The sequence below is a fragment of the Maniola hyperantus genome, chromosome 7, assembly GCF_902806685.2.
Source record: "Maniola hyperantus chromosome 7, iAphHyp1.2, whole genome shotgun sequence".
NCBI lineage: Eukaryota > Metazoa > Arthropoda > Insecta > Lepidoptera > Nymphalidae > Maniola > Maniola hyperantus.
Window position 1 is genome coordinate 7,463,510 of NC_048542.1, and position 19,497 is coordinate 7,483,006.

General features: G+C 35.6%; 1 protein-coding gene across 1 annotated transcript in view; it reads right to left on the reverse strand.

The window, feature by feature from the left end:
* Positions 1-535: 535 nt before the first annotated feature.
* The window catches only part of slbo (slow border cells), a 29,452-nt gene continuing 10,490 nt past the window's right edge, over positions 536-19,497 (reverse strand). The window contains exon 2 of the mRNA XM_034970183.2: positions 536-4,840. The gene's annotated coding sequence lies outside the window, so the exon portion shown is untranslated. The remainder of the gene's footprint in view (positions 4,841-19,497) is intronic.

The window sequence follows — 19,497 nt, forward strand, 5'->3', positions numbered from 1 at the left end:
TTAGGGATTGAGTTTTCACAAGTCTTTTCCTTTCTTAGCGGATATCTACATCATAATGTCATAATAGCTATCAGCATGTCAAATTTGAGCCCAATCCATCCAGTAGTTTGAGCTGTGCGTTGGTCAGTCAGTCAGTCGTCAGCTTTTCCTTTTATTTACCTACATTCTAAAACCTAACCCCCCCCCCCCCCCTCCCCACTCATGATCCCCAAAGTTTACCAATCGCAAAATCTGGAATAAAAGTTTGTGTAAATTTTACAGGAAAAATAAAATTAACACTGATAATTATTATTATCATAGATTTTGTGATATTAACAATACACCTCCACAAGCAAAGTTAGTTTTGCGGTTCGTTACCAAAATTGATTCTTACCGTTTTTCTTCTTCTGTAGTACGGAACCCTCGGTGCGCGAGCCTGACTCCGGCCTGACCAGTTTTTACATAATACATAATATAAAATTCGTGAGTCGTAGCCCTCTCGTACTCTCCTAACTCCTAAAAAATGAAAATATGGAGGAATGTTAAAAAAAATTACTTTAATGTATATTAAATAAGTATTTATTATATTACTTGCACCTACAACATTGATCTTACGCTGTGTTGACATTACAACACTAGATTTATTGTCGAAAAAAATTAAGGCCACCTTTTTCGAAAGGGTCAAAGCAAAAAATATGTACATAAAGTAATAGTGTCCGACCGAATCTTTGGCTTTTGCTTCGGCCAAAAAACCAGTTTCAGCCTTATCTTCGGCTTCGACCAAAATTGGTTGAAGTTTTTGACGAAGCCGAAGATCAAGCGAGCAAGCGCCGAAATTGAACGAACTGTTATTAATGCGCCAGAGTTAAATTGCTTTTAGTAAAAACATATTATAGTAGTAGGGGAGTCCAAGATGCTAAAAAGGGATTTACTCGAGCGTCGTGGGGACCTATTGGATTAGGTGCTAAAAAGAAAAAAGGTTATATGATGTAACCCCTTTCACTGGTGGGGTGGTAAAAAAAAATATTCACAAAGAAATACTCGAGCACTTTAGATATTAATAGTATATAATGCGCCCCATGTGTTTTTTATTGCAAAAATATTTATCTGCCGGTTTGCATGGTGGGGGTGGTCGTACGAAGGTGTAGAAGGGGGCGCTCCATCATAGGCTGCAATATCACTTCCCACCAGGTCTAATTGCAGCCAAGCGCGAGTCTATGAGTTAAAAAAAAAATGAAAATAGACCCAAAAATATTTATCGAGCGCGTCAGATATTGAGAAGGGATGTTAAGTGAATCCTCAAGTAGCTCCTATTCAAAAAACTGACGATTTGGACGCAACCAAAAGTCATGACCGATGTTTGCACATGTTGTCACTTTGTGACTTTCCCATTTCCTTAGATCACGCTCAAATTGTCAGATCAATGAAATTCACACTTTCTGCATCTTATTAACTTATCTTGTCTTAATCTGACGCACTCGAGTAAATCCCAAAATCCCCTCTTGGGCTCCCCTACCATAAATATTTGACATTGTTTCGAAGTGTTACTATTTATGTCAAGTTCAAAAAGTCAATAGTAAACATAATTTTTTAAAAAACCATGATCTTATTCACTTTCAGTAAATCTTAAACTGAGCTTCTTGGGATAATTAAACTTTCGGCTTCAGCTTTGGCAGAAGGTCGTGGCGTTTGCCGATCTATCGGCTTCGGCTACGGCCAGAAATCAACCTTCAGTCGGACACTAACATAAAGTAACATAAAATATAAAGCAAAATGGGAAACATTAACAAAGTCTTTGGCTCTGGATAGAAACAATAAAAGAATTAAGTAGCACCATTCTGAAAAATAGGATAAAAGATTTTTTTAAGTAAAAATCAACAATATTAAAAATTAAATAAAAAAGGAAATTATGTAAAGTAAAAAGTTTGAAACTAGGTTTCGATTGGCCTTCCACAAAGGACTAGCGAAGACCTAAGACATGACAGTATTAGGGCAAACTGGATGGGCACCTTATTCCATTTCAAAAAGCTGCTTTTATTTATGTTTGAAATTGTTCTTTTCTAGTAGCCAAAATAATTAAATGCTGACATTATTAAAATCAATAAATGTGGAATTTAAGGTAGGTAGATTATATAATTTTATTTTGTTTCGTGAAATAACACCTCTTTACGACGAAAAATTGAATACAATAATTAATTAATCGAATAAATTATTTTAGCTTAGTCGATTTAAGACCGTCGTGTCTAACGTCTACGCCGACCCTTAGGTACATCTCGTTTTATCTGACTTAATAATATCATTCCAAATATACAACATTACATAAAAACACAATCAATTTTTTTTCTAGACTTAATTTTTTACATATTTTGTAGTAGAAAATATATTTTTCTCGTACAGATTTTCTTAACTATAGTATTATCATAACGGGACGGAGTATCAGTGATTACAATAAATTTCTATATTAATATAATATTATATACATTTACAGACCAATGAAATAACTAGGTAATTTTGCCAATAAAATTTGGACAAAAAAGATGTTAGGTATAGCCACGTAAATTTTTTAATAAAAATATTTGATCACTGAATTGTGTAACATTGTGATATAATATTATGGTGATTGATAAAATGTATTTTTCCATTTTTTATTGTTATTGTCATTGGTATGCAAACGCCTATTACTTAGTCATCTTGTAATGCAGGATCCGTATGGTAACTATATGTTTCGAGACCCGTTTTCCTATGACTGCCAACTCTAATATGTTTATGTGACACTATATATGTCATAGAAATATAAAAATATATTTTACTAGAGTTAGCAATCTAGTGTTTTGTTTAGGATATTATAAAAAATAAAACATTCTAGCAGCCTTTAACCCGTGCTCGTGCCATTCATAAATATGTAGCAAAAAAGACCTTTTTAACATAAATAAGCTCCTTGTACTTCCCAACCGGCAGTGCCCATAAAGACTGTGTTTTTATTAACTTAGACCTAAATTAACATCGAAAATTAAAGGTACTTTTTAGGAATAAACATTTTAGAATTTAACAACAAATAATTATTATTTCATAATATCCCATTTGATTCCTTATAAACTTATATTTATTTTTTATGTACACGCATTAGTTTATAAAACTATCTTTATAGTAACAAATATTTACTGATTTCAGAATACAGTAGGTATACCTATCGTGGCTCTTATTTCATTATCGAAATTTCAAAGTAGTCTATTATGACAAATTGTAAAAAAATAATTACCGTATTTGTAAGGTAATTATATTAAATTAAATTACGCATTTTTAGTTTCAGCCTTCAGAGCCTACTATGTACTAAGTGGTGACTTTTTTTTATTGAAACACATAGTATATTGTACCTACATTGATAATTAAATTCTAGGCGCTACAAAAAATGTACGCCTAGGTCTCCATTATCAACTTACCAGACATAAGGAAAATAACAGCCTATCAATGCATTTCTGTAATTTTCAAGAGAAAATGTGAGAAGAAAATGTCGAAGTCAAGTATATTATATAGAAATAAGTACAAGTATAGTACGCGACAGGTCGAGATGGCAATCGGGGTGGGGACGCCCCGTACACCCACAGATAGCGCGGGTGACGAGCGGGTGTGCGGGGCGTCCCCCCGCCTCATACCCAGATTGCCATCTGGACTTGTTGCGTACTCTAGAATACTTCTTAAAAACCCAAAAAAAATTAATAAAAAATTTGTGAATAACAAATTGTCTGACACAGTAAATTATATTTTAATTTAACATTGAACATTAAAAGAGTTTTTTTAATCGCTGTATAAAATTACTTTTCCACTTTTATCCGTGTTATTTCAGTCGGAACAGACTTCGACATAATTAAGATATAGAATTTGGAAAAATCGAGAGAAATGACGATATAAATTTTTACGATACAACTAAACAAATCAATTATCAATTAATTTTCGAAAATTATGTACCAATTTACAAAATAATTACAATATAACTAATTTATTCTATATTATACAAAAATCATGTTTGAAGATTTCTAGATAAGTTGAACTTTAAAATAAAAGAAAAAGTTTAAGTAGGTATTTTTAATTTTTTTTTAAATAGTGTAACATTCCATTAAATTAAAACACTCAGCCTTTGTTTCATAAAATTTGAGCGACTCTAGCGACACCTATTAACGATATATACCTACTAGGTATTTAAATAGAAAAATTAATGATGTATTTGAAATGAGTTTTATGAATCAGTGATTGTAATGAGTAATGACAAATTAATATTATTATGTTAAACAAAAATAAAAATATTTTCGAGACTTTTCATGGCAGTGCTGGTTTTTGGTATGAAGTAGGTAAGTAGTTTTTCGTAATTTTAACATTCATTGATAAAATAATTATAAATTCGTAGGAAAAAACATTACTAAACCAATAAAATTACACATACCTACTTACCTAAAAGGAAATCTACATATGAATGCAAAAATATTACATATATTTTGAATGGAAAAAACTAAAAAGAAATAAGTGCGTTTCAAGTAATTACTTTTTAAAATGAAACTGACACTGATTTATTGGGTTACTCAGTTTTCTTGGCTGTGTGTCTTCTTTAAATGTAACAGATTTTCGAAAAAAGGCTACTATATTTGAGATCACATCTGTGTAGCCAATTTTCGTTTAATCTGTCAACAAGACTATACAATAAAAGTCTTAACTATCCGTGTATATGTATATAAAAGTAAACTGTAAAAATCACAAAGTAATAATTTTGCTATCTAAGCTTATTTTAGAAGAGGCGTCACTTATTTTAAGTCTAATGCACAATATCACACGGAGTCCTTCTTTTTTTATAATTCATCGCTGATCCGATCTGAAACAAATAAATTTATTGTAAAATTGTACATCAAAATAATGATAATTATAAAATCCTAAGCAGTGAAAGCCTTTAGATTTGTCTACATACTTAGTTATCTTTAAGAAAATGCAAGTTGCCACTTTTTTGGACAAGTTTTACGCAGGTTTTACGTAATAACTGTTTAATTAAACAAATAAAAACCTACGTCACGAATTATCCGTCTATACATCCATAATCTAATGGAAAAAGAATTATAAAACAATAAGTAGGTCACTGTTAAGTTATAAAACGACTTACAAAGCCTCATTAAAAATATAAAATTCTAAGGAAATTTAAGACAGTTCGTTTGTATGGCAGCTTTTTTTGGGAATATTTCACGGTTAACCTGTATCAATTGACCGTGCAAATCTTTGCATTTAACCAAAAACTATGTCAGCACACTTAAGACAAGTTATATAACCGCGGAAGCTCAACGACCGACTTTCACGGGTTACGTAAGTCCGAATCGGCTTGCATAACAGTCCCACAGACCTAATGTCCTACTGAGTTACATCATATTTATTATATTTTTTTCGGTTTGAAGTTGAATGTTATTAGAAAGTGGGACGTGCGAAATGGCAGTTACCTACTGCGTTATATCTGTCGCAATGGCGTATGGTGCAATGGAGCTAGTAGTAGTACGGGCTACGGACAGACGTTTTGTGGTTTTTTCCTGAAATGAAGTGACTGTATTGAGTCATTTGGTTTCCAATACTAAGATTTTATGTTCCTTCTGTAGATTTGTTCGATAAAAATCCATATCAATACACCATTCGAAAGTGTGTTTGTCTGTCTGTCTGCTACCTTTTCACAGTCCATCCGTTTAACCGATTTTGATTAAAGGTACAAAATTAGCTTAAGTTCGGGGGCCGGACATATTACTATTTGTCATAATAATCTGAGAGTTCTCAGAAAATTTTAAAATGGCAAATTTCACTTGCAGACACCTTATATTTGGTGAAAAAATAGCTTGCATCCTGGAGACGGACATAGCTGATTACTTTTATCCTGTAAAATCAAAGAGTTTCTACGGGATTTAAAAACAAAATCTATATCCACATGGATGATAGGGGCATCATATATAAAAATGAATCCCTATTTCCTTTGGTCTCGCCATAACTTGAAAACGACTTAACCAAATTGGATAATTTTTTTTTTGTTGTGTTTGTGATTGTTATGCCAAGGTTTATATGAATTTTTTTTTGGAAGTCCACGGGAGAAGACAGTTCCCGCGGGACGCGGATGAAGTCGCGGGCAACAGCTGGCAGATATGAAATATCCTACATGTTACATGCCTCCACTATAGTCTTCTTTGGTCTAGTCGCTAGCGGAATACTAAGTTAGATTGGTTATAGGTATGGCCTTGCTATATGCTATATCACGTACGCAGATGATGGTATAATAGCTAAAAAAGTGGGGAGCACGCATACAGATTTTATGATTTGTTTTTTTACAAATAGGTATTCCCTAATAAAGGAGAAACATAAGAATAGATACGGGTGAAGTTCAATGGCCTAGTTTTAAATATACAGCCATTTAACAATGTAAATATTATGTAAGAGTCTAATAATTTTATTTAGACAGTAGACTAGATGCCTAATATCCGTGAGGTTTCCGAAAATCCCTCAAAATCCCGTTTGAATTTATTGAATTTCCGAGATAAAAACTAGCCTATTGTCTCCCGAGATCCAAACTATCTCTGTCCTAAATAATTGATGCGCACGATGTTGGCCCATGTAAATTTAGGTTTTAAAAAATCTCCTAAAGACGGATGGTCCGTAAAAAACTAGCAGATAGACAGACTTTTACATTTATAATCCTAATCCTAATTCCTAATAATATTATAAATGTGAAAGTGTGGATCTTTGGATGTTTGGATGTTTGTTACTCAATCACGCATAAACGGATGAACGGATTTGAATTAAATTTGGAATGGAGATAGATTATACCCTGGATTAACATATAGGCTACGTTTTATCTTGGAAAATCAAAGAGTTCGCGCGGGATTTTGAAAAATGTAAATCCACGCGGACGAAGTCGCGAGCATCAGCTAATATTAAATAAATATATGGATGTAGCAGCTGAGTCCTGTATGTTTAAACTGTATTATATTAAACAATTTTTAGTCCAAAAATGTCTCTTAAGAGTATAAAGTTCAAACGACAGATTCTAACCACTTCTCCGCATCGCGTCTCTACGTTGTCATAAAAAAATCACAGAGTTGAGGTCAACGAACCAATCCCGAAACACTGCAAGGCCAATGCACTCTATGCTCTACAATCACCCGTGGTTTGATAACATTTTTATGGTAAAATAGCTTATATCAGTTATCGAGTTAGGCGGAAGCTATAAAAATGGGAGAAGGTTAATTAATTGATAAAGAACATTTAATAGGTAGGACGAGACTAGGAAATTGAATAAATGCATCTAAATAGGGGTTTTTCATATTATTAATAAGTAGAACATACTTTCGAAGTAAAACTTAGGTATTTAGGCGTACTTGAGAGTAGCTCAGATATTTTTTAGTCCATCCAAAATATCTGTATTTAAAATAAACGCTACAGAACAACTGTTTTATCGAGGTCTTTTAAAGTGGTTTTTACGTAGGTACCTACCTACTACCTAATTTGAAAATAAAACCTTTGGCCGATTAATTTTCAAATATGGAACCCTGCGTGAGTTTAGTTTTAGGTAGGTAGTCCAGGGGTGTTACGGATATTCGCATCCGCATCCGCAAATGCGGAACATTCGCATTAATTCAGACATCCGCATCCGCATCGATTGATGCGAACCTTTTACGGATGCGGATTCATATTAGCAACAAGTAACGACCTGCAAAGAAAGTCGGCGGGGCCAGAGTAGCGCGTGCCTCGAGCGTGTTTGCTAGTTGATATCTTTGTTAGCTAATTGACCAATCAAAAAGTGTACAATGGTACCCAACAGGGATGTTACGGATATTCGCATCCACATCTGTAAATGCGGAACATTCGCATTAATTCAGACATCCGCGTACGTATGTGTACTTCTAATAATCCGCATCCGCATCCGCTTCTGCGGATGTCAAAATGTTGTCATCCGCAACAATCCTAGTAGGTACTTACCTACTCACTTCAACCGCGCGAAGCTTACAAGCACAATTTATTTTGTTTACCCTTCAATAAATAGATAACTCCAATAAAAGGTTAATTAAAAAGAAAAGTACCTTTTACGTTTCTGAATAAATAAATAATTTAGGCAGTAAAATTTGGAAATATTTTCGTTGCATAGGAAAAATTAAAAAAAACATGATTAAAAAAAGTTTTCAGAGCTGATTTTTTAATTGCCAAATAAACTTTAACTAGCGAATAAACTTTACATTTTGGTAGATGTTTGAGACAAAAACTGTCAAACTGTCGGATTATTCCTCGTCAAAATCGGTTAAACGGATGAACCGGGACAAGTTAGCAGACAGACAGACACTTATTCACATTATACATATTAGGTAGGTAGTATGGATAACATTATAAAAGGTAAGTGCATGTAAACAAACATGATAATTTAGGATCATTATTCTTAAATCGAACGTCACAAATGAACATCACAATGACGGTCAAGTCAACGCGTTACACATGTGACGTAACGAATCTTAAATGTGGGTTAAATTAATAAAAAACATGGCCACGCCTGCGCACGCACACTAGCGTGCAGTGAAAGTGCCTTCAATAATGTTATTGTCATTCAGAGCTTGTCCGTCGGAGCGCGTGGACGTGTGATACGTCACGCATGCGTCACGCAAAGAGCATGAGACATGACTTTTCAAGATGACTGAGATTATTATTAACAGACGATGGAAACGGAAGATAACGAAACGACGCGTGTCTGTAACATCAAAAGTAGAGACAACTTTTTTTACATAAATTCACCCACGCAAATCTAAATAAGGTATTTATAGAAATGGCATCTGCGGCCTTCGAAATAATTTGATAGCACGTAATAAGCAACGTAACTGCAAATTATTCGTCTATTTTTACATTAACGTGCACTAATGTTTCTAAACATCTACATATGTGGCGACTAACATCATCTCTTATTTCTATACCTATCTTTTGTAAGAACACCTTACTGACCTTACTGTAAGTTGCAATAAAACAGGATGCACTTGCCACGCAAGACTCTGACGAACACTTATAAGCTCTACTACAGAACTAACCTAATAGTCCTACTAACGTTTAGCAAAAGTTCACTAGTGTGATGACATTGCACAGCGCAGTCAGCAGCACTGCCCCCCAATTGTGTAAGAATAACCATTTCATGGCTATCGCAATCGTCCAGAATTCTGCCCTTTGATTGGCTGTGAAAAAATGTAAACAGCGAATCAACCAATCAAAGGGCAGAATTTCTTGACGATTGCGATAGCCATGAAATGGTTATTCTTACACAATTGGGGGGCTGGTAGTTGAACTCGTAGTGATTTCGCGGGGAAGTATTATTGCTACTATGTACATTGTACAATTCGCATTGCCATAAGGTAACAAAATATAAAACTTGCCAAAACATTTTTGCTAGCGGCTACGAGTTACGACAAAAAGTTTTCGTAGCGTCACCGTAGCAAGTTGTTGTCTACTCGCAGTAAACTGTAAACTTGAGACGTAGGTATTATCGGAGTATATTGTACTTGTATGTGCGTAAACTGTATTTTTTATTTTATTGATTTATTTGTAATCAACAGGCGGACAACAGCAATCAGCATAATAAAAGTGTAACAATTTAACACGGTTTATTTGAGTGTAACGAGATAAAAACTTTGAAATAATTTAAATTTAAATTATAATTGTGTAAGTGAATAAATCCAATGACTGGTACCTATGAGTTTTGAAAAAGGTAATCACTGAGTTTTTTTTGGTTCTTCTCAGTAGAAATTACTTTCCGAACAGGTGGTGGTATAAGAGCGATAAGCTAGCGCACATACATAATGCAATTTTATTTTTTTTATTTTTTATCACGTAGGTATGACATTTTCATTTTTGTGAACAACCACAAGTCACGACTCGACTATTTTTGATTAAAAAGGTCGATTTAGGATATTATGTTCAATAAAACTAGGTCAAATATAATGTTCAATCCAAATTTAAAATCTTGAATACAAATTCGTAAAAAATATTATGTTTCAACGGTTTTCCCACGCACCACGAAACTTAGTCATCGCTTATCTTGATTGGGCTATCTCAAGTGTCGAGAAAATTGACCGTTTTTACTTTTACAGGTGACTTTTCCATTATGTCACAGTTTACGAATGTTTTAATAGCTAGTCTACAAATTAACAACTCTTGATGATTTAAGCGTGATAAAAATATAAATAAGTACTTATATTATACCCATAAGAAAGGAATTGATAATATGGTTTATCTGTACTATCTATGTCGGGACAGACTATAGTCAGTATTACACATAGCGTAATGCGTAGTTAAAATTAACTACCTAAGTAAGGCCACGTAGTCAAGTAATGAAACCAGCCAGCCTACCGAAGTTGCAAAGCAGCTGCGCTATGATGATCGCAATCACTCTGATTAGCTGACACTCTCTTATTATTGACTAATGTAATGTTACTCTAGCCAATCACAACAATAGGGATAAGTATGACTACTAGTCAAATTAGCAACGCTAAGTTTTTGGTAGCGTTGGTTGGCTGGTTACACCCTGTATTTGACAAGTCAATTGACGTCTGTCAGACTGCGCCCACCTTGCGTGTCGCAGATCGTGCGGCTCGCAGTCTCCTTGTCGCCGCGTCGCGAGCAGAGGCTTATTGACGACGGGTTCAAAACTAGTCGGGCACACTCCAACTAATACGTGAGTTCAACCGTCAGAAATGTATGTCAATAAATTCAGGGATTTGCTGCATCAATCACTATAACAATCTCAATTGTTGTGATGGGCTGAGTTTATGGTATTCTTGTTGCAACAATGGATTGTGGCCAATAGCAGAGATAATTTATATAAATAAATTATCTCTGCCAATACCGAGCGAGCATCAACCAGTCAGAGGTGATTGCGATCGTGACATTGTAGCTGTAATTTTACCGTAATCGAACTCAGCCTATTGCCGTACGTCGACAGCTACAATGTGACGATCGTAATCACCTCTGACTAGCCGATACTCACTCACGGACTGAAATGCATTATTGCATTAAGAATATAATAGGTTCAGCCAATCACAACAATTGAGAGTGTAGCAATGATTGATGCAACTTTTTTGCAATCATCCCTTCTGGCGATATTGTGCACTTGACAGCCAAACGACAAAAGTTTGGCATCATAAGCACTAGTGACTATTTGTTCTCCTTATCAGCAGAATGTAAGTAGCTGTTAACTATTTAGGATTTCACATGGTTTTTGTAGGTCAGCGTTTTTTTAAGTCTAGTCTGAATGATGTTCATATTATCGGATGGTAAAAATTCGTGATTAACCCTGAAGATTGTTCTGTAATAATTTAAAGCAAAAAAAATATTTCTTTAACACAAATGAATATTATTGCCTGAAATTAAGAGAGGAGTTGTATTTTTTAGCGTGCCTACATTTTCACCAAGAGAGCGTTTGACTACTTTTTTATGCGGAAAACAGCGATATGTATGTGGAAAATCAATAAAAAAATTGTAAAGCATTGTCTCAGCGACAGTCTCTTTCTTAAGGTCGATGTACATTATTTTCTGCCGCGTACTGTACTAGTGGGTGGCAGAGATGTACGAGCGTGACAGAATGTTCTAGAATTTTTTGGAATTTTCAAGAAGCTCACACAGTGATCTAATGACAATTTCACTTAGGTGAATTAATACTATTATTTAGAGATGAAACTTTAACATTTCACAAGGACCACATTAATTAACATTTTAGTCTTTAGATTAGTTAAGCCCACCTGTGAGAAGCTGGGGCGAGTCAGCTAATATAAATATATAAAAGGAAAAGCTGACTGACTGACTGACTGACTGACTGATCTATCAACACACAGCTCAAACTACTGGATGGATCGGGCTGAAATTTGGCATGCAGATAGCTATTATGACGTAGGCATCCGCTAAAAAAGGATTTTTGAAAATTCAACCACTAAGGGGGTAAAATAGGGGTTTGAAATTTGTGTAGTCCACGCAAACGAAGTCGCGAGCATAAGCTAGTTGAACAATAAAAGAACAATAAAAACTAGTGTTAGCAAGTACTAGTAGGGAACTCTCTCGATGGACTATCAATATATCAGGTATGTTTGTTTGTTTGTCAGATAACGCATGTGTGTCACTGCTATCGGCATGCCCTAAATAGTGCCACTCGACATTGTAGTTTTTAACTATTCACTAGTTATAGTTAACACTACTACGATATATTTATTGTCTTGCGCAATGCATTTAATGAATGACCAGATAAATTATTTAATTTTAACTTTTTTACAGTTGCTTTTTCAATCTCCAAATGGAAGTAGTAAGTATCTAACAATTACTCCTACCTATCAAATTTGAAATTTTGACATCACAAGAAAAAATAATTGGTGATAAAAATTAAGACCTTGCAGCCGCACTCAGAGTCGCTAATCGTTACTTAAGATTGAGTTAAAACGAGACAGATTTATGTGAGAGATATAGCTCTGTCTCGTTTTAACTAAACTTAAGTATCGATTAAGCGACTCTGAGTACGGCTGTAAGTCTTTGAATGGGCCTAATTATTTTAACTGGCGAATATCAGTTAAATAAGTATTTACACGTGAAATTACTCATGAAATTAATGTCATGAAACAAATTTCCTGCCACTAATTTCATAATGCAAATTAGGCAAGAAATAAAGGATTAAATAGAATCCTACAGAACGCTCAACACTAAAATTCAATATGATAAGCATTTTATTATTACTTTTTTTAATGAAAATATAACAATAAAACTTAAAGGTAAGCCTTTTTAGCGCTTGCTAGTTATTAGATGATGCCCGCAACTTCATCCACGTAGGTTTAGGTTTTTTTTAAATCTCGTAGGAATTCTTTGATTGAAAGAAGCCATGTCCATTTCCGACATGCAAACTATCCCTGTACTTCGTCAAAATCGGTTCAACACAATGACTAATTTCGCAGACGCTAATAGGTTTGAATCTTAAACCTACCCCTTATTTTACTCCCATACTTACAAAAGGTAATTAAAAAAGAATTTATAAACAAAAGATCGGATCGGATCTTGAAATAAAATACTAAAACATTGTCTAGAATACAAACATTGGGATTGCTTCAAAAACCTAAATCATATTGTGAACAACGTGAGCTCAAATTTCAAAGAAAAAGAAAACTTGGAAAAACTTTTGCGAAACACTCGCGAAGGAAACTCAAGAAATGTAGAGTTAATTAAAACTCATTTCATAATTTTGGTATTAGTTTTATTATGTAAACATTAACGAGGCACGTATAAACTTGTAAACCACATACTCATGAGTGATATGGTCTTAGGATTCCGTATTCCCGGCAGTAACAATCTCACTGGTACTATACTGGTATATAATAATCGTTAACCGATAGACGTCACAGCTGGACATAAGTCTAATTAGTAAGAACTTCCACACATCACGGTGTTACGCCGCCTGGATCCAGCGGCTCCCTGTGACACGTTTGCTGCATACCTACTTAGTGAGGCGAGGTCCAACGTTTCGCTCAGTGCAAGGTCGTTATTTACATCTTGGGACCCATCCTCGATCGGTTTTTAGGGTTCCGTACCTACCTCAAAAGGAAAAAGGAACCCTTATAGGATCACTTCGTTGTCTGTATGTCTGTCTGTCAGACTGTATGTCTGTCTGTCGTATCCGCCAAGAAACCTACACACATGAAATTTGCCAGGTAGGTAGGTCTTCAAGCTTCTCTTTAGCAGGCGTAAAGAGAAAATCCGAAAACCGTGAATTTGTGGTCACATCACAAATAAATTAAAATGTGTTCATGAGCAAATAATAGTATTTTCAACTTTTAAATTAAGATTACTATATCAAATGGGGTATCATATCATACCTGTACATTCCAAATCGTGCAAAATGTCAAAAAATACGACTGTAGTACGGAACCCTCGGTGCGTCGTACGATGTGCGTAGATGATAATTTCCTCATGACAGTGGAACTCATAAGTACTAATCTCGTATAGGCTGACTTCCGGGATATCTTCGGTATCTTAGTGTCGGGTCAATTTGGCTTTAGGATCTCAACGCACATATTATAATATTTGACATTTACAACGGGTTGCGAAGCTGAAGTGGCAATGGCCGCCACACGATCGGAAAACCGATAGACTTTGGGGTCTCAAGGTGCTGGAATGGCGACCTCGCACCGGGAGACGCAGCGTTGGAAGACTCCCACTAGGTGGACGGCCGACATCAGACAAGTCGCAGGAAACCGCTGGATTCAGGCGACGCAAGACCGTGGCGTGTGGAAGTCCCTACAAGAGACCTTTGTCCACCAGTGGACGTCTATCGGTTGATGATGATGATGAGTAGGATTGCTTGATCCTACGAACGTGTTACGTTTTCGGCGAAATGTAGCACGTTTAAACTCCGGCGATACGGCTTCATCCACGTGGTCGCCGTGTCGGGTTCAACGTGAACACTGAACAGTCCCGAACGGTATCAACGTGATTTTGTTTACTTACTGCTTTTGTTTCGCTTCTTTTCCCAACTTTACTGTGGAAGCCCCGGAAGTGGCGAAAAGGGGAAAGAGTTCTCAAACAATCTACTCGTAACAGTTGCAAATGGTTTGGACTAATATAATACTTTACTAACTATGTGCTAACTATTAACTAGGTACGCGACACAACGCCCCGCACAGCCGCTAACCCGGTGCGGGCAAACGCGGGTCACGTGCAGGTGTGCAGGGCGTCCCCCCGCCTCAAACCCCGATTGCCATCTGAATCTGTCGCGGACTGTGTACCCACGATATATGTACCCACACCAAAAGTGTCAAAACCTTTCAGTTAAAACCCCATACACTTTTTGACAAATAACAAGGTTGCTACTTTTGCATACGCATCTTATAGATAAGCAAATTATCGATAACTAGCTTATGCTCGCGACTTTGTTCGCGTGGACTACGCAAATTTCAAACCCCTATTTTACCCCCTTAGGGGTTGAATTTTCAAAAATCCTTTCTTAGCGCATGCCAAATTTCAGCCCGATCCGTCCAGTAGTTTGGGCTGTGCGTTGATAGATCAGTCAGTCAGTCAGTCAGTCAGTCAATCAGTCACGTTTTATATAATTAGACTAGCTTATGCCCGCGACTTCGTCCGCGTGGACTATACAAATTTTAAACCCCTATTTTACATCCTTAGGTTTGATTTATAACTATGAGATTTTAACATAAGCTTAAAATATGTCATACTGCTAATTGAAAAAATATTAACTACAAAACTTCTTTATCGACACTTCAAAACTGACAGACTTTCATACAAAACTTCAAACCCCTATTTTACCCCTTTAGGGCTTGAATTTTGAAAAATCCTTTCTTAGCGGACGCCTACGTTATAATAGCTATCTGCGCGTTGATAGATCAGTCAGTCAGTCAGTCACCTTTTCCTTTTATATATATAGATTTACGGATAGAATGCTTTTCTCAATAATTACGGCCGTAAATGAGCTAAAGTCTTAATCACTCTAGGTATAATTATCAGATCAATTTTGTAAAGTAAGTAGGTATATCAGTACCCGTAGTATAAGATTTTACGTCTCACCAAACGTTGCTAGAATTCGAGAATCGAAACACAATAACATCAAAGTAAAATGGACCTAAAGAGCCTTGAATTGAAGTCAAAAATCCAATGCCACTGATTTTAATTTCGCAACGTTTCCGCTTGGAGCGCTGGCTGTAGATGTGTAGACAAACTTGAGCTTTAAAACAAGGACTTTAAGATCCAGTATACTATAACGCAGAAGTGTTTCGACTCTCGAATTCTAACAACGTTTGGTGTGACGTAAAATCTTATACTACGGGTACAGTAACTATTGTGTTTCTCAATTCAATAATTATATTGGTTAAAAAATCGAGATCAATCAACTAGGTACCTGCTGTTGGCGAAATGTTTTTTGCATGTATCATACGTTCTATGGGAATGTAGAGAATGTAGGCTCACACACAAACTACGAGTATTATCATTCGCTGGGTTCATATTATGTCATTATTAATAGCCCATGCTACTATGATTAAATTATTACTATGATTTAATAATACCAATCAGTACCTATTACTTAACTAGCTTATGCTCGCAACTTCGTCCGCGTAGATTATAGGTAGGTACACAAATTTCAAACCCCTATTTTATTCCCTTAGGCTTTGAATTTTCAAAAATCTCCAATCTCATGATTAGTCTCTACTAATCTAGATCTTAGTCTCTACTAGACTAGATCTCTCCGTCCAGTAGTTTGAGCTGTGCGTTGATAGATCAGTCAGTTAGTCACCTTTTCGTTTTATATATTATATTCAGATTATGCATTAGAACGTTCAATTCAAACGGCTTATCTTTAATCAAAACCGAAATAATTCGTAATTACAGGCTTTCGTCTCATAAAGTTCTATCAATATTTCAGTAGGTACCGTATATTTTGCTGCAGGCCAATGTTTGTTCCAATTCTAAAGTTTGGATGTGAACTAGATTTTCTACAGATAATCTAGATTATTATTGTATTGATTTTGGTGTTTACCAGCCATGTTCCCGGCGACGCGCAGGGATCTATTATTGCGGGGGGCTCGCAATTTCTTAGAAATAAAGAAATTCATAAAGGAACCAGAGTAACCGATATTATGTCGTTCAGTAGCAACTAATGGGCAGGACCAAGGGAAACATTTGGTATATCGAAAGACTGCTGTAGGTATATCGAAGAAATGTTGTGCTCTCAAGGGGCTGTTATGCAAACCTACCACAAGGAGAATTGTCGATATCAAACGAGTCGCAGGGAACTGCTTACAACTACTGTGCAGTAGTGGACATCGTTTGAAATACTAAACAAATGAATCATGATCAACCCATTGCCGGTTCACTAAAGAGCACGGGTCTCCACTCAGAGGAAATTTGCATCTGAAATACGATAATAACAAAAATTAACAAAATGTAATAATTTTCTAGGACTGATAAATTAGTAACTTGTTCCTGTTAGTATGCCTCAAGTCAAACGAGCATATGAACCTATGTGATGTCATTTCAATCGCTTCCCGATACAACATATTATGTAAAGAGCGTTCATTCATGATAATTATTTAATTCCGTCGCTTGAATCACAATTCAAAACTGATAAGGGCAGGAAGGGTGATATTATTATTAATGCCAATGATGAGAACTATTATAACTTTGTCACATTAAAATTGTACAATCGTATCGAGATTTTAATCATCTAAGTCCTGAAACAATCGAAACTATAGTACGAGCGACGGGTCGAGAAGCACGGCATCGACCCGCACGGTCCCCGCGCTAACCCGATGCGGGATAGCGTGGGTGCCGTGCGGTTGTGCGGGGCGTCCCCTCGTCTTATACCCCGATTGCCTTCTCGACCTGTCGCGTAAATAGTTAGTGCATTTCTGCGATCTCAGCTGTTGGTAATTGACGATGCGGTCTAAGCGTGCATTTCCATTGAAACGGAGCGGAGCGGAGACGTTTTCAATAGATCAATCAGGTTATTGTTAGATGACGTGATGATTTTATCACGACGTCATCTCTCAACAGTCTGATTAGTCGAAAACACATGCATACGCTCACCATCTCTTCAGTGGAAACGTACTTTAAGAAACAGATGTACAAATATGTAGTTTTTTAAACCCATACCCCGACTAGTTTCCACGCGGCATCGCGTGGCGGTAGGTAGGTACGTAGTACATAGAGTAACTGAACCATTTCCATTTTTTAACAATGTCACCAATTTGACATACATCTACAAGTACGCTGGAAAAGGTGTGCAATGCAAAAGTACAGTAATTTTTTTGCCGTTTCGAAACGTCCGCGTCCAAACAAACGGGAATTAAAATTGACCTCTGTGGCTCTTCCATTCCACGTGATATTGGCGAAGTGCATTGTGCTGGTGTGACACTAATAAAAGCCATAGAGCAAAATAAGAAGTAAAATTGACATTTTGTGTCAAATGGACTTCGTGTTGATACTATGATGACAGATATCTCATCAGTCATCACTAACATGACGCTCAGTACTGCTATCAGCGCCAAAATGGCAAAATCTAATTGCTGCGCTGCGGTAATAGTAAGGCTCAATTTACACCGAAAAAGAATAGAAGCGAATTTCTTAAATATTATATAGCATATTGACTTCTATCTCCATCACGTAAAACATAAATTTCTACCGATAAAAGAAATTCTCGTGAAGTCGCGGGAATTCCCTCGCATTCCGGTGACTTTTTCATTTGGGCAAGAAGTTTATGTTTTACGAGGTGGAGATAAAAGTCACTATGCTATGTGATATTTTAGAAATTCGCTTCCATTCCCTTTCAGTGTAAATTGAGCCTAAATAGCTAAAGTCAAGTCGCTTGAAACACAGATCGGCAATCGCAAGTCCAGCGTACTTGTATTAGTAGAGGTCACTAATGCCACATACGTGGTTTCAAATTACTTTATGACTATGCACTGCAGATATCATTCATAAAACTATTAAATATATTAATGTAACTATAAAACGTATTTTTTTAAAGTTAATATTAACATGTACTTAAATAAGACATTTTTAGGTTTTTTTTGTATATTTTTCCATGTAAATTGTAACTAAATGTTTAACTGACACTATTGTACAATTGCGCGCCATTGATGGCAGATTGTAATTGGAATTTTATATTTTTAAGATCCTAATATACAATTTTGCAATTAATAAATAATTTAATCTAATCTAAACGTTCAAAGTGACTAATTTTTTAGCAAAGTAAGTAGGTACTCAAAGTAATTTTTGTAAAAACAGGTCGCAACTCCGAAGGGCACCTGGATTACATACAACGTTTCTCCGATTTCCCTCCCAAACTTTCCAACTCCTGCGGGCATCATGCAATAGTGAGCCAAATAAAAATATTAATAGTCCATTTTTAATCGCGGAGACAGAAATGGCGTTTCGTGTGTTGTCTGTTTTTACGGCTCTTTAATAGTGATGTGGTGCAATCGATACTTACCGATAAATATTTGTAAGTATTCTTGTCAGATGTGTAATGAGACAACAAAATGTGTTGAAAATAATTATTCCAATTCAAATGACGTGTTGAAAATAATTTCAATTCAAATGAAGTAGGGGCTGATTCTCAATTTATCAGTTTTACATACTTGCTATTGAAATATATATTGCCTTAGGTGAATTATTTTTTGTATTTTTTGTTAAGTAGGTACTTACTGATTATTCTTCAAGTCTTTCAAATAATATGTAATTATTGTTACTTTTTAATCTCGTACCTAGTTATACATTTCGTATGTTTATTTTACTCTTTATCCACGAAATAGCATTTTACTCACGACTTTAATCTGAACCGGATCCATGAGGACAACTCTATTTTTTGTAAAGCTGGTATCATTATTTTTAAGTTTGACATTAATTGTAGCTGTCATTTTAGTCTCTGGGATTAAAAATAGACTATAAGTACTAAATTTTTCCCTGACTTCATGTGCTTGGTTGCTTTAGAAAATATTT